The sequence below is a fragment of the Acyrthosiphon pisum genome, unplaced genomic scaffold (genome assembly GCF_005508785.2).
Source record: "Acyrthosiphon pisum isolate AL4f unplaced genomic scaffold, pea_aphid_22Mar2018_4r6ur Scaffold_13677;HRSCAF=14320, whole genome shotgun sequence".
NCBI lineage: Eukaryota > Metazoa > Arthropoda > Insecta > Hemiptera > Aphididae > Acyrthosiphon > Acyrthosiphon pisum.
In genome coordinates this window covers 18,696-33,627 of record NW_021762301.1, presented here as the reverse complement: position 1 = coordinate 33,627, position 14,932 = coordinate 18,696, and positions in this window count along the sequence as shown.

The window sequence follows — 14,932 nt, the reverse complement described above, 5'->3', positions numbered from 1 at the left end:
GATGGCGAGAATTTATCAGAATGTACTATGTGTACTGAATCTATCAATTTGGCCAAAATGTACTATTGCCCATGGTAATTTAAAAATCAGACCATAGAAATATTTCAAAAAGAACTATTTCCATGATTTTTTTCAAAATGTACTATATCCAGACTACGTCATAACGTACTATTGCCCATGATAAAAAGGAAATTTAGTACATCGGTTATATTCAAGATGCACTATTGCCATGTGTTACAAATGAAAAAGTTATTCCTTATTTAAATTTTGAGTTTATATTTATTCTAAATTCATGTTATCACTATAGCTCTGCGGATTTACATTTTCATATAGTGTTTATAATAACCTAAAAGGTAAAACATAATAGAACGTTTCTAACTTCATCATTATACCATAAAATTCGCTCCAAAACTTGGCTGTTATCATTAATGAATACGTGATAGATAATAGTTTAAATTTTATTTTGCTTTTGAAGCTTAAAACAATTATTTTTACATGCCATTGTCTTATTAACACGTCGTTCTTAAACGTAAATATGACCTCGAAAGGCCGCATAAGAAATTTATTGAAAAATGCAAGAGTAATGGTAAGATATTTACTATTCATAATTTGTAGTAGTTAGTATGTACCTAAATTTATGCTTTAACAATAATAATATGTTTATACCTAAAACTAATATAACTATAACTTATAAAGTCTTATAAAACTATTACATTTAGTGTATTAGGTATAAACAGTATGCAGTTTTGTATTCATAACTCATTATTATAATATTAACATGACATTTTGTGTGTATGAATTATATTTTATTGAAATTTAAAATGTTATAACAGGATACTACTGAAGACAGTAATACCTCAACAATACCCCATCCACCAGATATTGCTGTTGAAAATAATGTATCAAATAATGATAAGAATATTCATCGATGGCTACAGGAGGTAGATACAATCAAATGTGTACCTAGTATAATAATTAATAATTAATATTCTATAATAAAATTATAATATAGATACTATGTCTTCAAAAAACTAATGAGTTAAATATAAGTAAATACAGTTTTGTATTCATAACTTATTATAATAAGCATGATATTTTTGTTAAAGTGTATGAATTCAATTTGTTTTAAATATATTACCTACTTTTTAACAGGTTACTGATAAACAGAGTGGGTAATATATACATAATACTTTAAAATATGTTCTATTATATTATAATTATATTGATATTCATTTTCAATGAACCAATTTTTTTTTATTGTGTAATAATATATTTGACTAGCATAAAAACTAACACTCATAATATTAAACCATGAAGTAGGTATGCACCTATTATATTTATTTATAAGTAATCTCACATTAAAATTAAATGAATGCCATTAAATGGGTATGCATTTTATGTTTTTAATACCATATTATAAGGTAGCTATTATATAAGGTACATTTTAGTTTTGTATAGACTGTATTGAACATAATATACCTAGGTACTATTAAAATATCCCTCTGCTTTAATTAGCACTTATTTTATATTATTTAATTAAATGATTCTGTCGAATCATAGTAATACAATGTATTGAATTTTTCTTATTATTGTTTTATATTATTATTTTTCCTACAGTTGATGATGTTAATTTTTACAGAATAATAAACTTATATTATGTTTGGTTACTTTACTATGTATACCTAATGTAAATAAATTACTAATCTTAGTAAAATACATCTTATAATTTTTTTTAAGTAAAATACCATTCTATGTTAATTTTCTAGATTGTTCCTACTAGTCCTACACCTGTTTTGGAACCGTTTGATATTGAACATATGGATGTAGAAATTAGTCCATATGTCTTAGAACCAACAAAACTGTTTGAAGGGGTCATACAAGAAAATGATTTGATGATTGAAATTCCTTCAGAACCTAATGAGTTTTTACTTGTTTCTGCTGATGTACAATTGATTCAACCTGAACTAACTGACAATACTACTGTTGACTTTATACCTATGATGGATTCTATATCAGACTCTTCTTTTAATAGTGATCCTGAATACATTGATTGTATAATGGAAATTAATGGTGGAAGGAAAAGAAATAAAGTGAATAAAAAAAAACAGAAAAAAATAATTAATAATAATTTAACAAATGAATGGACAGTAAAGTGTATTCACAAAGACAAAATTAAGGCCACAGTCTGCAATGTTTCACTTTTATCTAGTGATGAAATCTCATCATTTAAAAATAATTTATGCAGCTGCCCTACCAAAATAGATCAAGATAAATTTATTCTTGCATTAATAAATCTATCTGTTCCTAAACGTACAAACCGAAAAACAACTAATAGGATGAATCGGACAGTTACTAACTATTTCATACCAGCTTCAAATGGTAATATGGTAAAAGTTTGTGGTGAAGCATTTAGTTCTATAACATCTTTAACTAGACGAAGACTTAATTTGGTCACCAAAACATTTAATATCAATCATAGTAGTCCAGTTGAAAAAAGAGGGGGCTACCGTTTCAACCATACTGCAAATGAAATAACAGAGTCTATTGAAGATCACATCAAACAATTTAAATGTCGTAAAAGTCATCATACTAGAAGAGATACCGGTCGATGTTATTTGCAACCGGGTCTAAGTATCAAGTACATGTGGACACATTGGACGAAAAAGAGGATTTCTGAAAAAAAACCGACTAGTAGTTTAAGTAAATATCAAAAAATATTTACTAAAAAGTTTAATTTAAGTTTTGGACATCCGCGCCAAGACGTGTGTAGTTTTTGCACTGAACAAAAAGTAAAAATTAATGTTGAACCAGACTGTAACATAAAAAATCAACTGTTGTTAGAGCTGAATGTGCACAAACAAAAGGCTAAAAAGTTTTTTGAGCTCTTAAAAGAAAAAACGCCAGATACCATTACATGTTCTTTTGATATGATGCAGACACAGCCGCTACCAAAATTGTCAGTAACTGAAGTTTTTTACAGTCGCCAAGTATGGTTGTATAACTTAACTTTTGTAATTTCAGAATCAAATTATGGCCCAGCAGAAAATTATTTATATACTTGGACTGAAACCGAAAGTGGTCGTGGCCCTAATGAGGTCTGTTCTGCCTTAATTGATTTTCTTGATTTGCCAGAAACCAAATTTAAGACTTATGAATCACCCCCAACTACGCTTAATTTATTTTCCGACTCTTGTTCGGGACAAAATAAAAATAAATTTACAATGGTTACCTTACTACATTATATAAACTTCAAAGCTACCATATTTAAAAAAATCAATCATTTCTTCCCTACGCGAGGCCATAGTTATATGCCACCAGATAGAGTTTTCGGACAGATAGAACAAATTTTGAGGAAAAAAGAGGATATTATATCCCCTAAACAATATCATGAGGTATTTGAGAAATTGTGTTCTATTAAAGTATACAACAAGGACTTTTTATTTTATGATTATAAAACAGCAGTAAAGAAATTGGTAAAATGTAAAACTGATTTTAAATCAACACAACAAAAGATTTTTACATACATTAAAGGTGACAAAACTGTTGGAATTTCAACAACCTATAGTGGATTGCCATTCAAGATAGAAGTGATAAAAAGAAACTCAGATCTGTCTACATTGACTCAACATCTTATAGAATTACCTAAGACAAATCATGTAAAGGTATTGAAACAAAAAGATGTAAAAAATCTTTTAAGATTTTTTACAATACCAGATGATGCAAAAACATTTTATTCTGATATATTTAAAGAAAGTTGTGAATCAAACGTTGAAGATATTTTAGATGAATATAATGAAGATCAAGACTGACTAATTATTGTATCATTTAAAAAAACATTAATCAACATTTTAAATAGGTATAGGTAATATCTAGTTGTTAATAATATTAATAAATTTATTGTTTTATTTACTATTTTATTATTATAAATGAGGCAAAATTTATTTATTTTTTTGTTGTATTTTAATAAATTATATTCATTTTATTTTGTTAAAATACCTTAACCTGTATTTAGTATTTTAAAAAGGTATAGGGTAATACCTATTTGATATTGTTTATTAATTTTATTTTATTTGTTATACTTTATACTACATTACTATTATTAATGAGGCTAAATTGTTTTTTATTTTTAACATATTTAATGTATTGATTTTATTTTATTTTAAACAGATAAAGATAATATCTAATATTGTTAAATTATTTTATTTGTTTTATTTTAGTAATTTCTCTTTTTACCTTTATTAATGAATTCATAGATTCTGATTCACAAGGAATATTGTAAAAAAAAAAAGTTTGTTTTATTATTAAGGTTATTATTTATTTTATTAGTTATTCGGTACCATGCTATCCAAAAACTGTAAAATATTTGTATTGGCAATAATATGTTTGAAGACAAACTTTACAACTTAACTGTTTTCATCCATCATACTTTATTCAAAAAAAGGCTACTTAATTTTGACCATTGGGTTTTATTTCATAAATACTATTCAACATTTGTAGGAAATTATGGAATAAGTACATTTTGGAAAAACTTGGTTCACTATTCTCTAAATTCTTAAGTAATTCAAAGTGTACTATAGGATGGAAATAGTACACTATGGCGCAACCAACATTTAAAATGATCAATTAAAATAGTAAAATAATAATTTTAAGGTAATTTTGACTTGAGAAGTATAATAAGTATATTTTTCTGAGTTTTTAACATATTTTACCTTTTTTCTACTGTTTAACAACAGTATAGAATAGAAAATCGTGATTCCTGAACATTATGAAAAGTGGCAATAGTACATTATGGAATATCGCCCCTCAATTGTGAATATTTACTACTTAACATACCTATTAGTAAATAGTGAAATTATAAATAACATAAACCTTATGAACTATGTAGGTACAGTTTAAGTGCGGTATTGTGTTGTGGGAGAAAGCATGTGTGGAGTTTGATCTGTTCCAAATATCCAGAACAATATCTATATAATAGCTAGAGTTAAACTAAAATGATTAAAAGCTATAGATCAAAAAGAAGGAAAATCCAAGAAGAAATACATTTATATGAGTCTAATCTTTTCAATAAGAACAAATCAACTGATGGTCTTATAAATAATAATTTCATAGACCTGCAGCCCTCTTGTTCTTGGCAATCAGTTCCTTTAACAAGTGAAACACAAAATGATGACACCATAGAATTATCATTTAATGATAAGTTACTATTAGGTAGGTACATACATAATTTTATCAAGTATAACATGTATGTGAGTTTCACAAAGTAGGTAGGTAAGATATTTACCCACATTTAGGTATTATCATTGTGTATAGACAATATCTATACTAAATGGTATTATTTAATACAGATTCTTATTTATTTAAAGGTATCTACCTAGTTATTAAAATTAAAATATATTTCTTGTGTATAACTCGTACATGAGTTTTGCTAAAATTTGCATTAATTTTGTATTCTTATTTTATACTTAATACCTGCAACCTACCTAATTAATCTTTAAAATACAAATTATATTTACTATTATTATTATTATTATTATTTTTTTTTTTTTTTTCGTTTTGAACCAACAGCATAGGAGGTCTGTTTGCACAATACTACATATTATAGGTATACACACTTGTTAAAATATAATTAAAATTATCTGCTATTAGGAATCTAGGTACTATGGTAATATTGAAGTCAAAACTATCACACATTAGGTACCTACGTAATGTATATACTGTTAACTTATCCAGGGGAAATAACGTCAAAAATCACTACCACTGAGCTACCCAACCTTATATACCCATGACGCTATCTCCCCCAGTTAATGGGAGTTAACATAATACATTATACATACTATTATCATTGTTATTATCAGTAAATTATTATTAGCCTTTAGAAAAATATATTAACTACATGTTGATTATATTTAAGTTTCTTTTAAACCATATTTTCTAGAATAGAAAAGTTTTTGAAAATAATTTAGGTACCTATTGTCATTAAATATTAAAATTTTTAAAAACAATACTTTTTTGTCATCGTCCTTTTTTAAGTTTTTGAATGATAGTATTTATTTTTTATTTCATATTCCTATTAGCAGAATATTTTTCTTTGAATTTCGATACCTATAGGTATTTAAATATCCAATGTTGAATGAGTAGTTAGATACCTATTCACTTAACAATACACTAAATACCTATAAATCAAATAAATAATAATATAGGTATTATAATAAACTATTAATTACCTAATTAACAACTTTTTTAAGGATCTCAATCTACTAGCTTCATAGATGATGGAAATAATATACCTAGACTTGATGAAACTAATACTGATGATGTGTTATCATTTACGAATGAATTATTAGACTGGTCAATAACATATGGAATACGTCAAAATGCATTTTCTTCATTATTGAAAATTCTTAAAAATCATAAATGTTTTAAAACAACATTACCTGCAGACTGTAGAACATTATTTGGATTTGGTTCAAGTAGTGTAGTTAATATTAAAGATGATGTTATACCAGGAAAGTATTATCATTTTGGACTTGCTGCCGGTATTAAACGATTTTCTAATTATTGCACTGAAGATGAAATAAAAATTGCTATTGGCGTAGATGGACTTCCACTTACTAAAAGCAGTTCCAGTACTTTTTGGCCTATTTTAGGTTACATATTTCCATTTAATAAATCTGTATTTCCCATTGGCATTTATTGGGGAAATGAGAAACCCACAGACAGCAATCAATTTATGAATGATTTTATAAATGAGACTAAAGGTCATTCTGGTTTTAATTCTTGTAACCGTTGTATACAAGAAGGAGATTATATTAATAACAGAGTGTGCTTTCCCTTTCAAAAAGACCCTAGTACAAAAAGAACACATGAAGATTATATAAACAAAAATTATGATGATCATCATGTATCAAATGAAATATCTAATATTATTCAAATACCCAATATTGACATTGTAAAAATATTTGCCTTAGATTACATGCATATAATTTGCCTTGGTATAGTAAAAAAATTGATAATATTTTGGATCTATAAAGGACCATTACATGTTCGTGTGCCTAGTAAACAAGCACATAAAATTACTGAATTATTGTTAAGACTCAAACCGTATATAACTTGTGACTTTTCCCGAAAACCACGAGAAGTAGAAGCAATACATCGCTGGAAAGCCACAGAAATGAGGCAATTTTTATTATATACTGGTCCTTTAGTCTTGAAAAATATTTTAACTGAAGAGTGTTATATGAATTTTCTTTCACTTAGTATTGGCATGATAATTCTGCTGAGTCCTGATAAAAATAATTTGAAACAATTTTCCAAAGATCTTCTTGAATATTTTGTTGAGAGTTTTCAATTAATCTATGGAAAACATTATGTATCGTATAATATTCACGGAATCTTACATTTAGTTGATGATTATGAACAATTTGGGCCATTAGATAATTGTAGTGCTTTTTGTTTTGAGAATTACATGAAGAATCTCAAAAGTATGGTCAGAAAACACGAGAAACCATTAGAACAAGTTGTAAAGAGATATAATGAAATATGTACAAATAAATCAAATCCTATTAAGACAAAAGATTTTTTAAAAAATCAACATTTTATGGGTCCATTGACATCTAAGACTACAGATCCTCAATATAAAGTTTTAAACTTAGATAATTTTTCAGTTAAAATCAACAATAATGCTGATTGTTATATACTAACTAATGACAATACAATCATTAAAGTATTAAATATTGCTCACTTAAAATGTAGTAAAGATACTATAATTATTGGCAAACCATTTTTGGTTGCACAAAACATGTATGAAAAGCCTATAAAATCATCAAAATTAGACATATATATTGTTAAACAGTTATCAGACTCGTTAAAAGTTATTGCACTTTCAGAGATTAAAAAAAAAATGATGCTTTTTCCTATAGATGAATTTGCATTTATGGCATCACCTATTTTACACTCTGATCCATCATCTAAAAATTTATGACAAATAAAAAATAAATGTAAGTCCAGTAAATATATTAATTCTGCAGGGTACCTAATAACTATAGGTATATATATATTTAGCAGTATTTCTTATACTGGGGGGCAAGAACACATAAGGAGGCGTAAACAGTCATCACAGAGTAAAATTTCTACTTATTAAATATTTTTACTTAAGATAAATTGGGAAAAATCTAGGTTAAAGTATACCCTAAAAAAAAGGTCATCGATCTTTGTAATTTATAGGGGAGGTTGCATAAGATTTTTGAAAATCTACAAAGGGCCGGGTGCTGAATAAAAATGGTTGGGAATCAATGGGTATACTATAAAGGTATTTTATAAATACAATTTTACATAATATATATAGTACCTATAGTATATCTAATTAATTGCAATGTTAAATGTATAAAAAAAAAAATGCAATTAAATTAATTTAATTTGTAATTAAATGCAATGTATCTTTTTACTGTAGTTTAAAATACCTAATTATTATAAATAGTTTTTGCTTTGAAATTTGCTGCATTTGTTGTTTATATTAAATATTTCAATAAAATTAATATTTCATTTTATATAGCTATATTCATCAGCATGTGGTCTGTTGTCCATTTTTTTGCCGATGATTCGGTTGAAGCAGTTCCCAAACATTGGTTCAAAGATAAAAAATGCGCATGGCCTATTAAATCATCAAATATCAATAGATTAATTGAAAAAAGAGTAATACCAAATCCATTAGAGTATCAGTACCTCAGTGCTAGACTTCTAGCTAACAATATAGGTATACCTAACTATAATATATTATATACCTTTTATAAGATACCTATAACAAATTTATGCAGTGAAACTTCCATTTACAACAATTTTCTGTTTAAGGAAATACCTTTGAGAACCATAACTAAATTAGAACCACATTTACGTAATTCAATAAAATATCTCTATAATACAATTTTTTTTATATACCCATGAAAAATATTAAAAAAAAAATAAAGTTTTTAAATAGGAATAGAAGTTTCATTGTATTTATAAATTATTAATTTTAGATGATTACATATAGGTACCTTATTTAAGTTTTATATAAAGTAAAATTTATATTATTGCATAAAATTATATGACACAATTTTAGGTACACTAACCGAAGCTCGTTCAAAAGCGAAAAAGGGTACAGTTACTTCTGAACTTTCTTCTACAGATGATACGCCAACATTCAAAGAGACAAGAGTTAAAAAAAAGTTAAGTTTTCCGACAATTCCAATATATAATAATGAATCCGATGAAAGTGCAGGTAATAGTGTGAGATTATACATTTACTAATATCAATCTGTGCATTTACTACTCAAAGTTATATTATTTTATATTAGCAGCTGATGATGAAGACAAGGACCCATCATTTAAACAACCCACAGATAAAAATGGTAGGTATTTAAAATTGTCCACAATATTTTTTTATGTAGTATTAATTTATTTAAACAATTGTCTTAAAGTACCTATATTTTGTTTTATAGATTTTACTTCCAGTATTTTAAATAATGATTTGTTTGAATTTGCTGAAGACATTTCTAGTTTTGAAATTATTAACAATAACGAATCACTATTTAGAACAGAAGGTAATAATAGTGTTAAAATGTTTAATGTTCGTTTGTCATGTAGTTATTTAAAAAAAAAAATGTAATTTACAGAAAAACATGATTTGCATGACAACTATAGTGAAATTGATTTGAGCAGCGGTGAACAAATGCAGGATTCAATAACTCCAGCTGCTTCTTCTGCCAAACGTAATTCTTTTTATTATTTTGTTATCATCTTATTCTTAAGTAATTTGATGAACTTGTTCATTCTTTAATTTTTGTGTTTATGCAATTTAAATTTAAGTTTTATAAATTATACAATATTTATATTATTATATTACAGACAAGTTATTTCTTATGTTTCTAATATATAGGCGGTTTATTTAGTACTTTAAAAAACGAAGCATCAAGTTCTAAAAAGTTTAAGAATGATAATAAACCAGTTGAAGATGAGGATGATGGTAAATAAATAAATTTATATTAATGTGTTAAGTGTACATAGCGATATGTGCAAATAGGGGGCTTTAGGGGCTAAGTCCCCCAAATAAATATCCATAGTCCCCCAAACATTTCCTACATTTTGTTTTAAGCTTATTCAATATTATCAACATAAGGCTTTAGCCCCCCACCCCAAATCCCTAACACTCTTTGTGCCTATGTATAGCGCAAACATTTTATTGTATCTAACACAGTGGTATTTTTTTTTTTAGAGCTCCGTAAGCAAACAATAAAATTATTAACAGGAATTAAGTACGAAATAAAAAGTCTAGCTTACAGTGTTGAATGCTTACAAAATATTACAAAAACTATAGTTGAAAAGTTGTCTGCAGCAAAAGAAGCAACTACGACACAATGTACTGATGAAAATGCCACATTTTATGATGATGTTTGGCCAATTGAATGTGAAAGCGATTTAAATCAGCAAGAAGAATGTTTGAAGGATGTAACAAAACGAAATGCAATGGTAAGATACAGTTATTATAATGTACATAAATATATATAATCATCACACACCAATATAATATATATATATATATATATATATGTATTTACATTTATTTTTCTGAGTATTTACTTTTAGCTTTATGTTTATATTAGAAATTATAACTTTTTAATTTAAAACCGGGTGCATTGAGTGCATATAATAAAATATCGTGGATTCCTATTATATTGCATTAAACATATAGAGTTATTATTTATTACTAAACAAAATATGTCCTTATTAGTTTTTTTATGAAGTTAATACTATATATTAAATATTACTAAATGTACAATCATCATAAATGATAATTTTTTATAGTTATTTAATCTTATAATTATAATATAAAGGTGTATATAATAAAACTAGATCTTATTTTTTTTAAAGAAGCTGTATCCTAATACATAAATTTCCTAATTAAATTAAACATATTTTGTCATTTGTATAAATATACTTAAAACAAACAAAAGCTATCATAGCATGTCCAGATTGAATACACTACATTAACAGATGGTGGAAACTGTTATTTTACATTACATTTATATATATATATATATTTGTACCTAACTTTTAAATGTTATCAGATATAAAATATGTTTATTTTATATACCTATATATATTGTATGTTGTAGATCAAACAGTTGGCAAGATTATCCGATAAGAATATATCCGGAACAGTCAGGCGAATCATGCAACATGTATTTAGTGATACATTTTTAAAGCAATACTCATACTTGGGTTTCAAAGGAAAAAATATTTTTTCAAAATTTAAAAGTTGCCAATTAATATTTGGTAAGTTAAACATAATATTATGTCTTCAATATGGTATAATTATATATATATTATACAGGATAATTTTTTTAATATGCTCCCCATTTTTATGCGTTAATGCATATATTCAAATTCAGATTTTTGAAACTTTTAAATACACTTGATTACATTTTTTGAATACTGGAGGTTTTTTTTGTACCAAATGTGAAAGGTCCTGTGGCGATACAAACTTCAGGTTTTCAAATGGGAATTCTATTCTACATAATTATATTAAGATAATTTTATTTTTTAAGGATTTTGAAATATTTATCTTAATCAATGTTAAAAAAAGTAGATAAATACTTAATCCAATATTACATCTAGCTGACTTAAATCTGCATCTAGCTTATTTATCAAACCATTTTAACGGTTATTATAAATTTTAATATCATAGACATTAGTATAAACATTTCAATAACTCAAAAACTATTCATTAGTATTTTGACTTAAATTCATAAATATAATTACAGTAGAAAGGGGAGGTTCTCATTTAAAAAATTAAAGTTTGTATCACCACATGGCACTTCTTGAGTACCTATATATATAATGTAGAATTATAATTATTAATATTACTTAGTACTTAGAAATATTCCAAATTTCAGAATCTGAATAGTTCACTGTTAACTTGAAAAATAGGGGTGAACATGTTTAAAAATTACCCTAACTATACAACTTTGTTCATAATTAATGAAAAAATTTATAAATATTTAAAATATTATATACATACAAAAAAAAGCATAATCATATCTAAAATTATATTATGCTTATACATATATTGTGTACAATATATTTATATAAATAATAATGTTGTAATTTTATTATTTCAGACACTATAAGAAGTATCAAACTTTTTGAAAATACTCCTGATAAAGATATTGAGCAATCAATCAAAAGTTGGCTTGCTCAAGCATCCAACAGGCTGTCTAGGAAAAATGGCAAAATAACTAGTTCTTCGACATCACAATAATATAATATTTACTTTACCTATATTGAGATTTTTTTTTTACTAAAACAAGTACATATGCAGTAATTTTTTATTTGTATACTACCCAAGTCCTGAGTCCAAGTTCACATTCTCTTTTTTTATTAAAATATATGATTTTCATTTTAAATGCATTTTAAAATTTATTAAATATTTATAATTTGTAATATTATGTATGGTACTTAGATATAACATAGATTTTCATATGTTATAACTTATTTTCAACATGTGATAACACATATATGGCTAAAATATATTATCTATGTATGTATATATTTCATTACATGTTGAAAATATGAAATACAAGTTTCAGTTCATATGACAATCACATCATTGAAATATTAGAGAATATTTTCAAAATATAATAGAAAAATTGTGGTATATATTTCTAACATATGAAAATATTATATTATTTCTGACATAAGAAAAGATAATATTTCCAACATATTACAGTAAATATTTCTAACATATTATAAATCCATATTTAAACAATGTGATCATTTCTGCCAACACATGTATAGTATATGTTTAAAACATTTCTGTGATATAAATTACATACAAAGTTAATGTTTGATGATGTTTCAAACATATTTACATGTTTTTGAAAAACATATTTTTAACATGATAATCATATTTCTATGCTGTGTGGGCATTTCCCCAGCCCCACCACTTTGATATTTTAATAGCTTTTTATTAATTTTTTTACAAACGAAAATGTTGTCTTTACAAACCTTTACAAATGAGTTACAAACGATTGAGCTAAAAAAAGTTGGGTTTTTCCAAAATACCCCCATTTCCCCAGCCCCCCCACTTTGATTTTTTAATAGCTTTTTACGTGTTTTTTTACAAACGAAAATTCTGTCTTTACAAACGAGTTACAAACGTTTTAAGTTGTTTTAATGAAAATAGTTTTAATTGGAGGGGTTGGGGAAATGTACCTTGATTTCTGCCCACTTGAATGGTGGAAATCTCATGAAAAGCAATATCCATTAATCGCTCAAATAGCAAAAAAATATTTATGTATACCAGCAACATCGGTTAGCTCGGAACGTTGTTTCTCTACTGCTGGAAATGTCGTCACACCTAAAAGAAGCTGTTTATCAACAGAAAATTTTAACTTATTAGTATTTTTGTACAAAAACCGTCAATTATTGTAGAGATATATTTTGTTAATTATTTATACTTGTAACTATTGAATTATTCCTTAATTTTGTTTTCTTATTCATCGTTAAACATATTATTATTTTTATATTTATTAGGTTATTTAAAATGCTATAAAAATTAATATTTTTTTTGATTTATATACTGTGTGAAATCATCGAGCATATTGTCATATTTAATTATTTCCTTAACATTTTCATTAATGTTTTATGTAAACTGTATTATTATTTATTACTTAAAAAAACTTTATTTATTAAAATCAGATTAAAAATGTATAAAACAATCATATAGACTGGTAATGGAATTTTTTTCGAAATTTTGCATGATAAATTATTTCTACAATCCACTATTTGGAAGTATTTACATTGAAAAGTAATGAAAATTTCTCCCAAGATATTGTCCGCTGTTAGAAGGTATCCGTTAAGGTTGGTTTTACCGTAATTATATTATGTACAAATATTAATGCGAACACACGAATACGCGGACTGTAACGTGAACAGCCGTTGATCACAGATCGCGGGAGTTGCTCGACGTTGTTAAATTATCGGACATGAGGGTTGACTAAAGTACAATTTGTATTATTCTGAACTGATCGTATTTAAATATATTACTTATATACAAACAAATTATATTGTACACATTTAGGTATTAGGGGTGGTCGCGACCAGTAGGGGAATAAATGTATATATTATATAAATATGCAATAGCAATGTGACAATAATAAATGGCTGACAGCCGAAATAACAATAAAAATATGGCAATCTGATATACAATAAATGGTACATAAGATATGGCTAACAGCCGACTCACAAAATCATCGGATGTTGAATATGGTGGTCCACGCTCCGGGATGATGTCGTTGGTATAATGGTATAATGGTATAATGTGAGTTCACAATTATAGGCGAGAAGATGGTACACAGAACAAACGACGGCACGGCACGTCACCGTTGGTCGGACACGACTGACTGGTAGGTTGTGGTCGGGCGGAGGGTTCGCCGGTAATCGTGACTTTTATTTTTAGTGCACGACTGGACATGATATTATAAAGTTATGCAATAACGAACACTTTGTGTCCAACACGGACTGAAGCAAATACACGGGTACACGGATTTCAATATTCATTTACCCGTGTATTTTATTTACACGGACTTTAACACCGTTTTGTTAAAAACACGCGTATCCGTGTTTTTAAATACACGTGAAATAGGGACCTCTAATTTGAAGGCATTGAGTTTAGACAATGAACGGTTGAAGGAAGATATTGGCGAAGCTGTGATGCAAATGGTACATAATTAAAAAATTAAACTACAGGATGGTTAATTTAGGTAATGTAAATCACTCATTTGTAGTACGAAAAAAATAAATAAAATCGAAAAGTGGTGGGGTGGATATATTACTGAGACGTGTATATTATTATATTAAATACGGTGTGACAGACCGACGTGTATATATGTGTGTG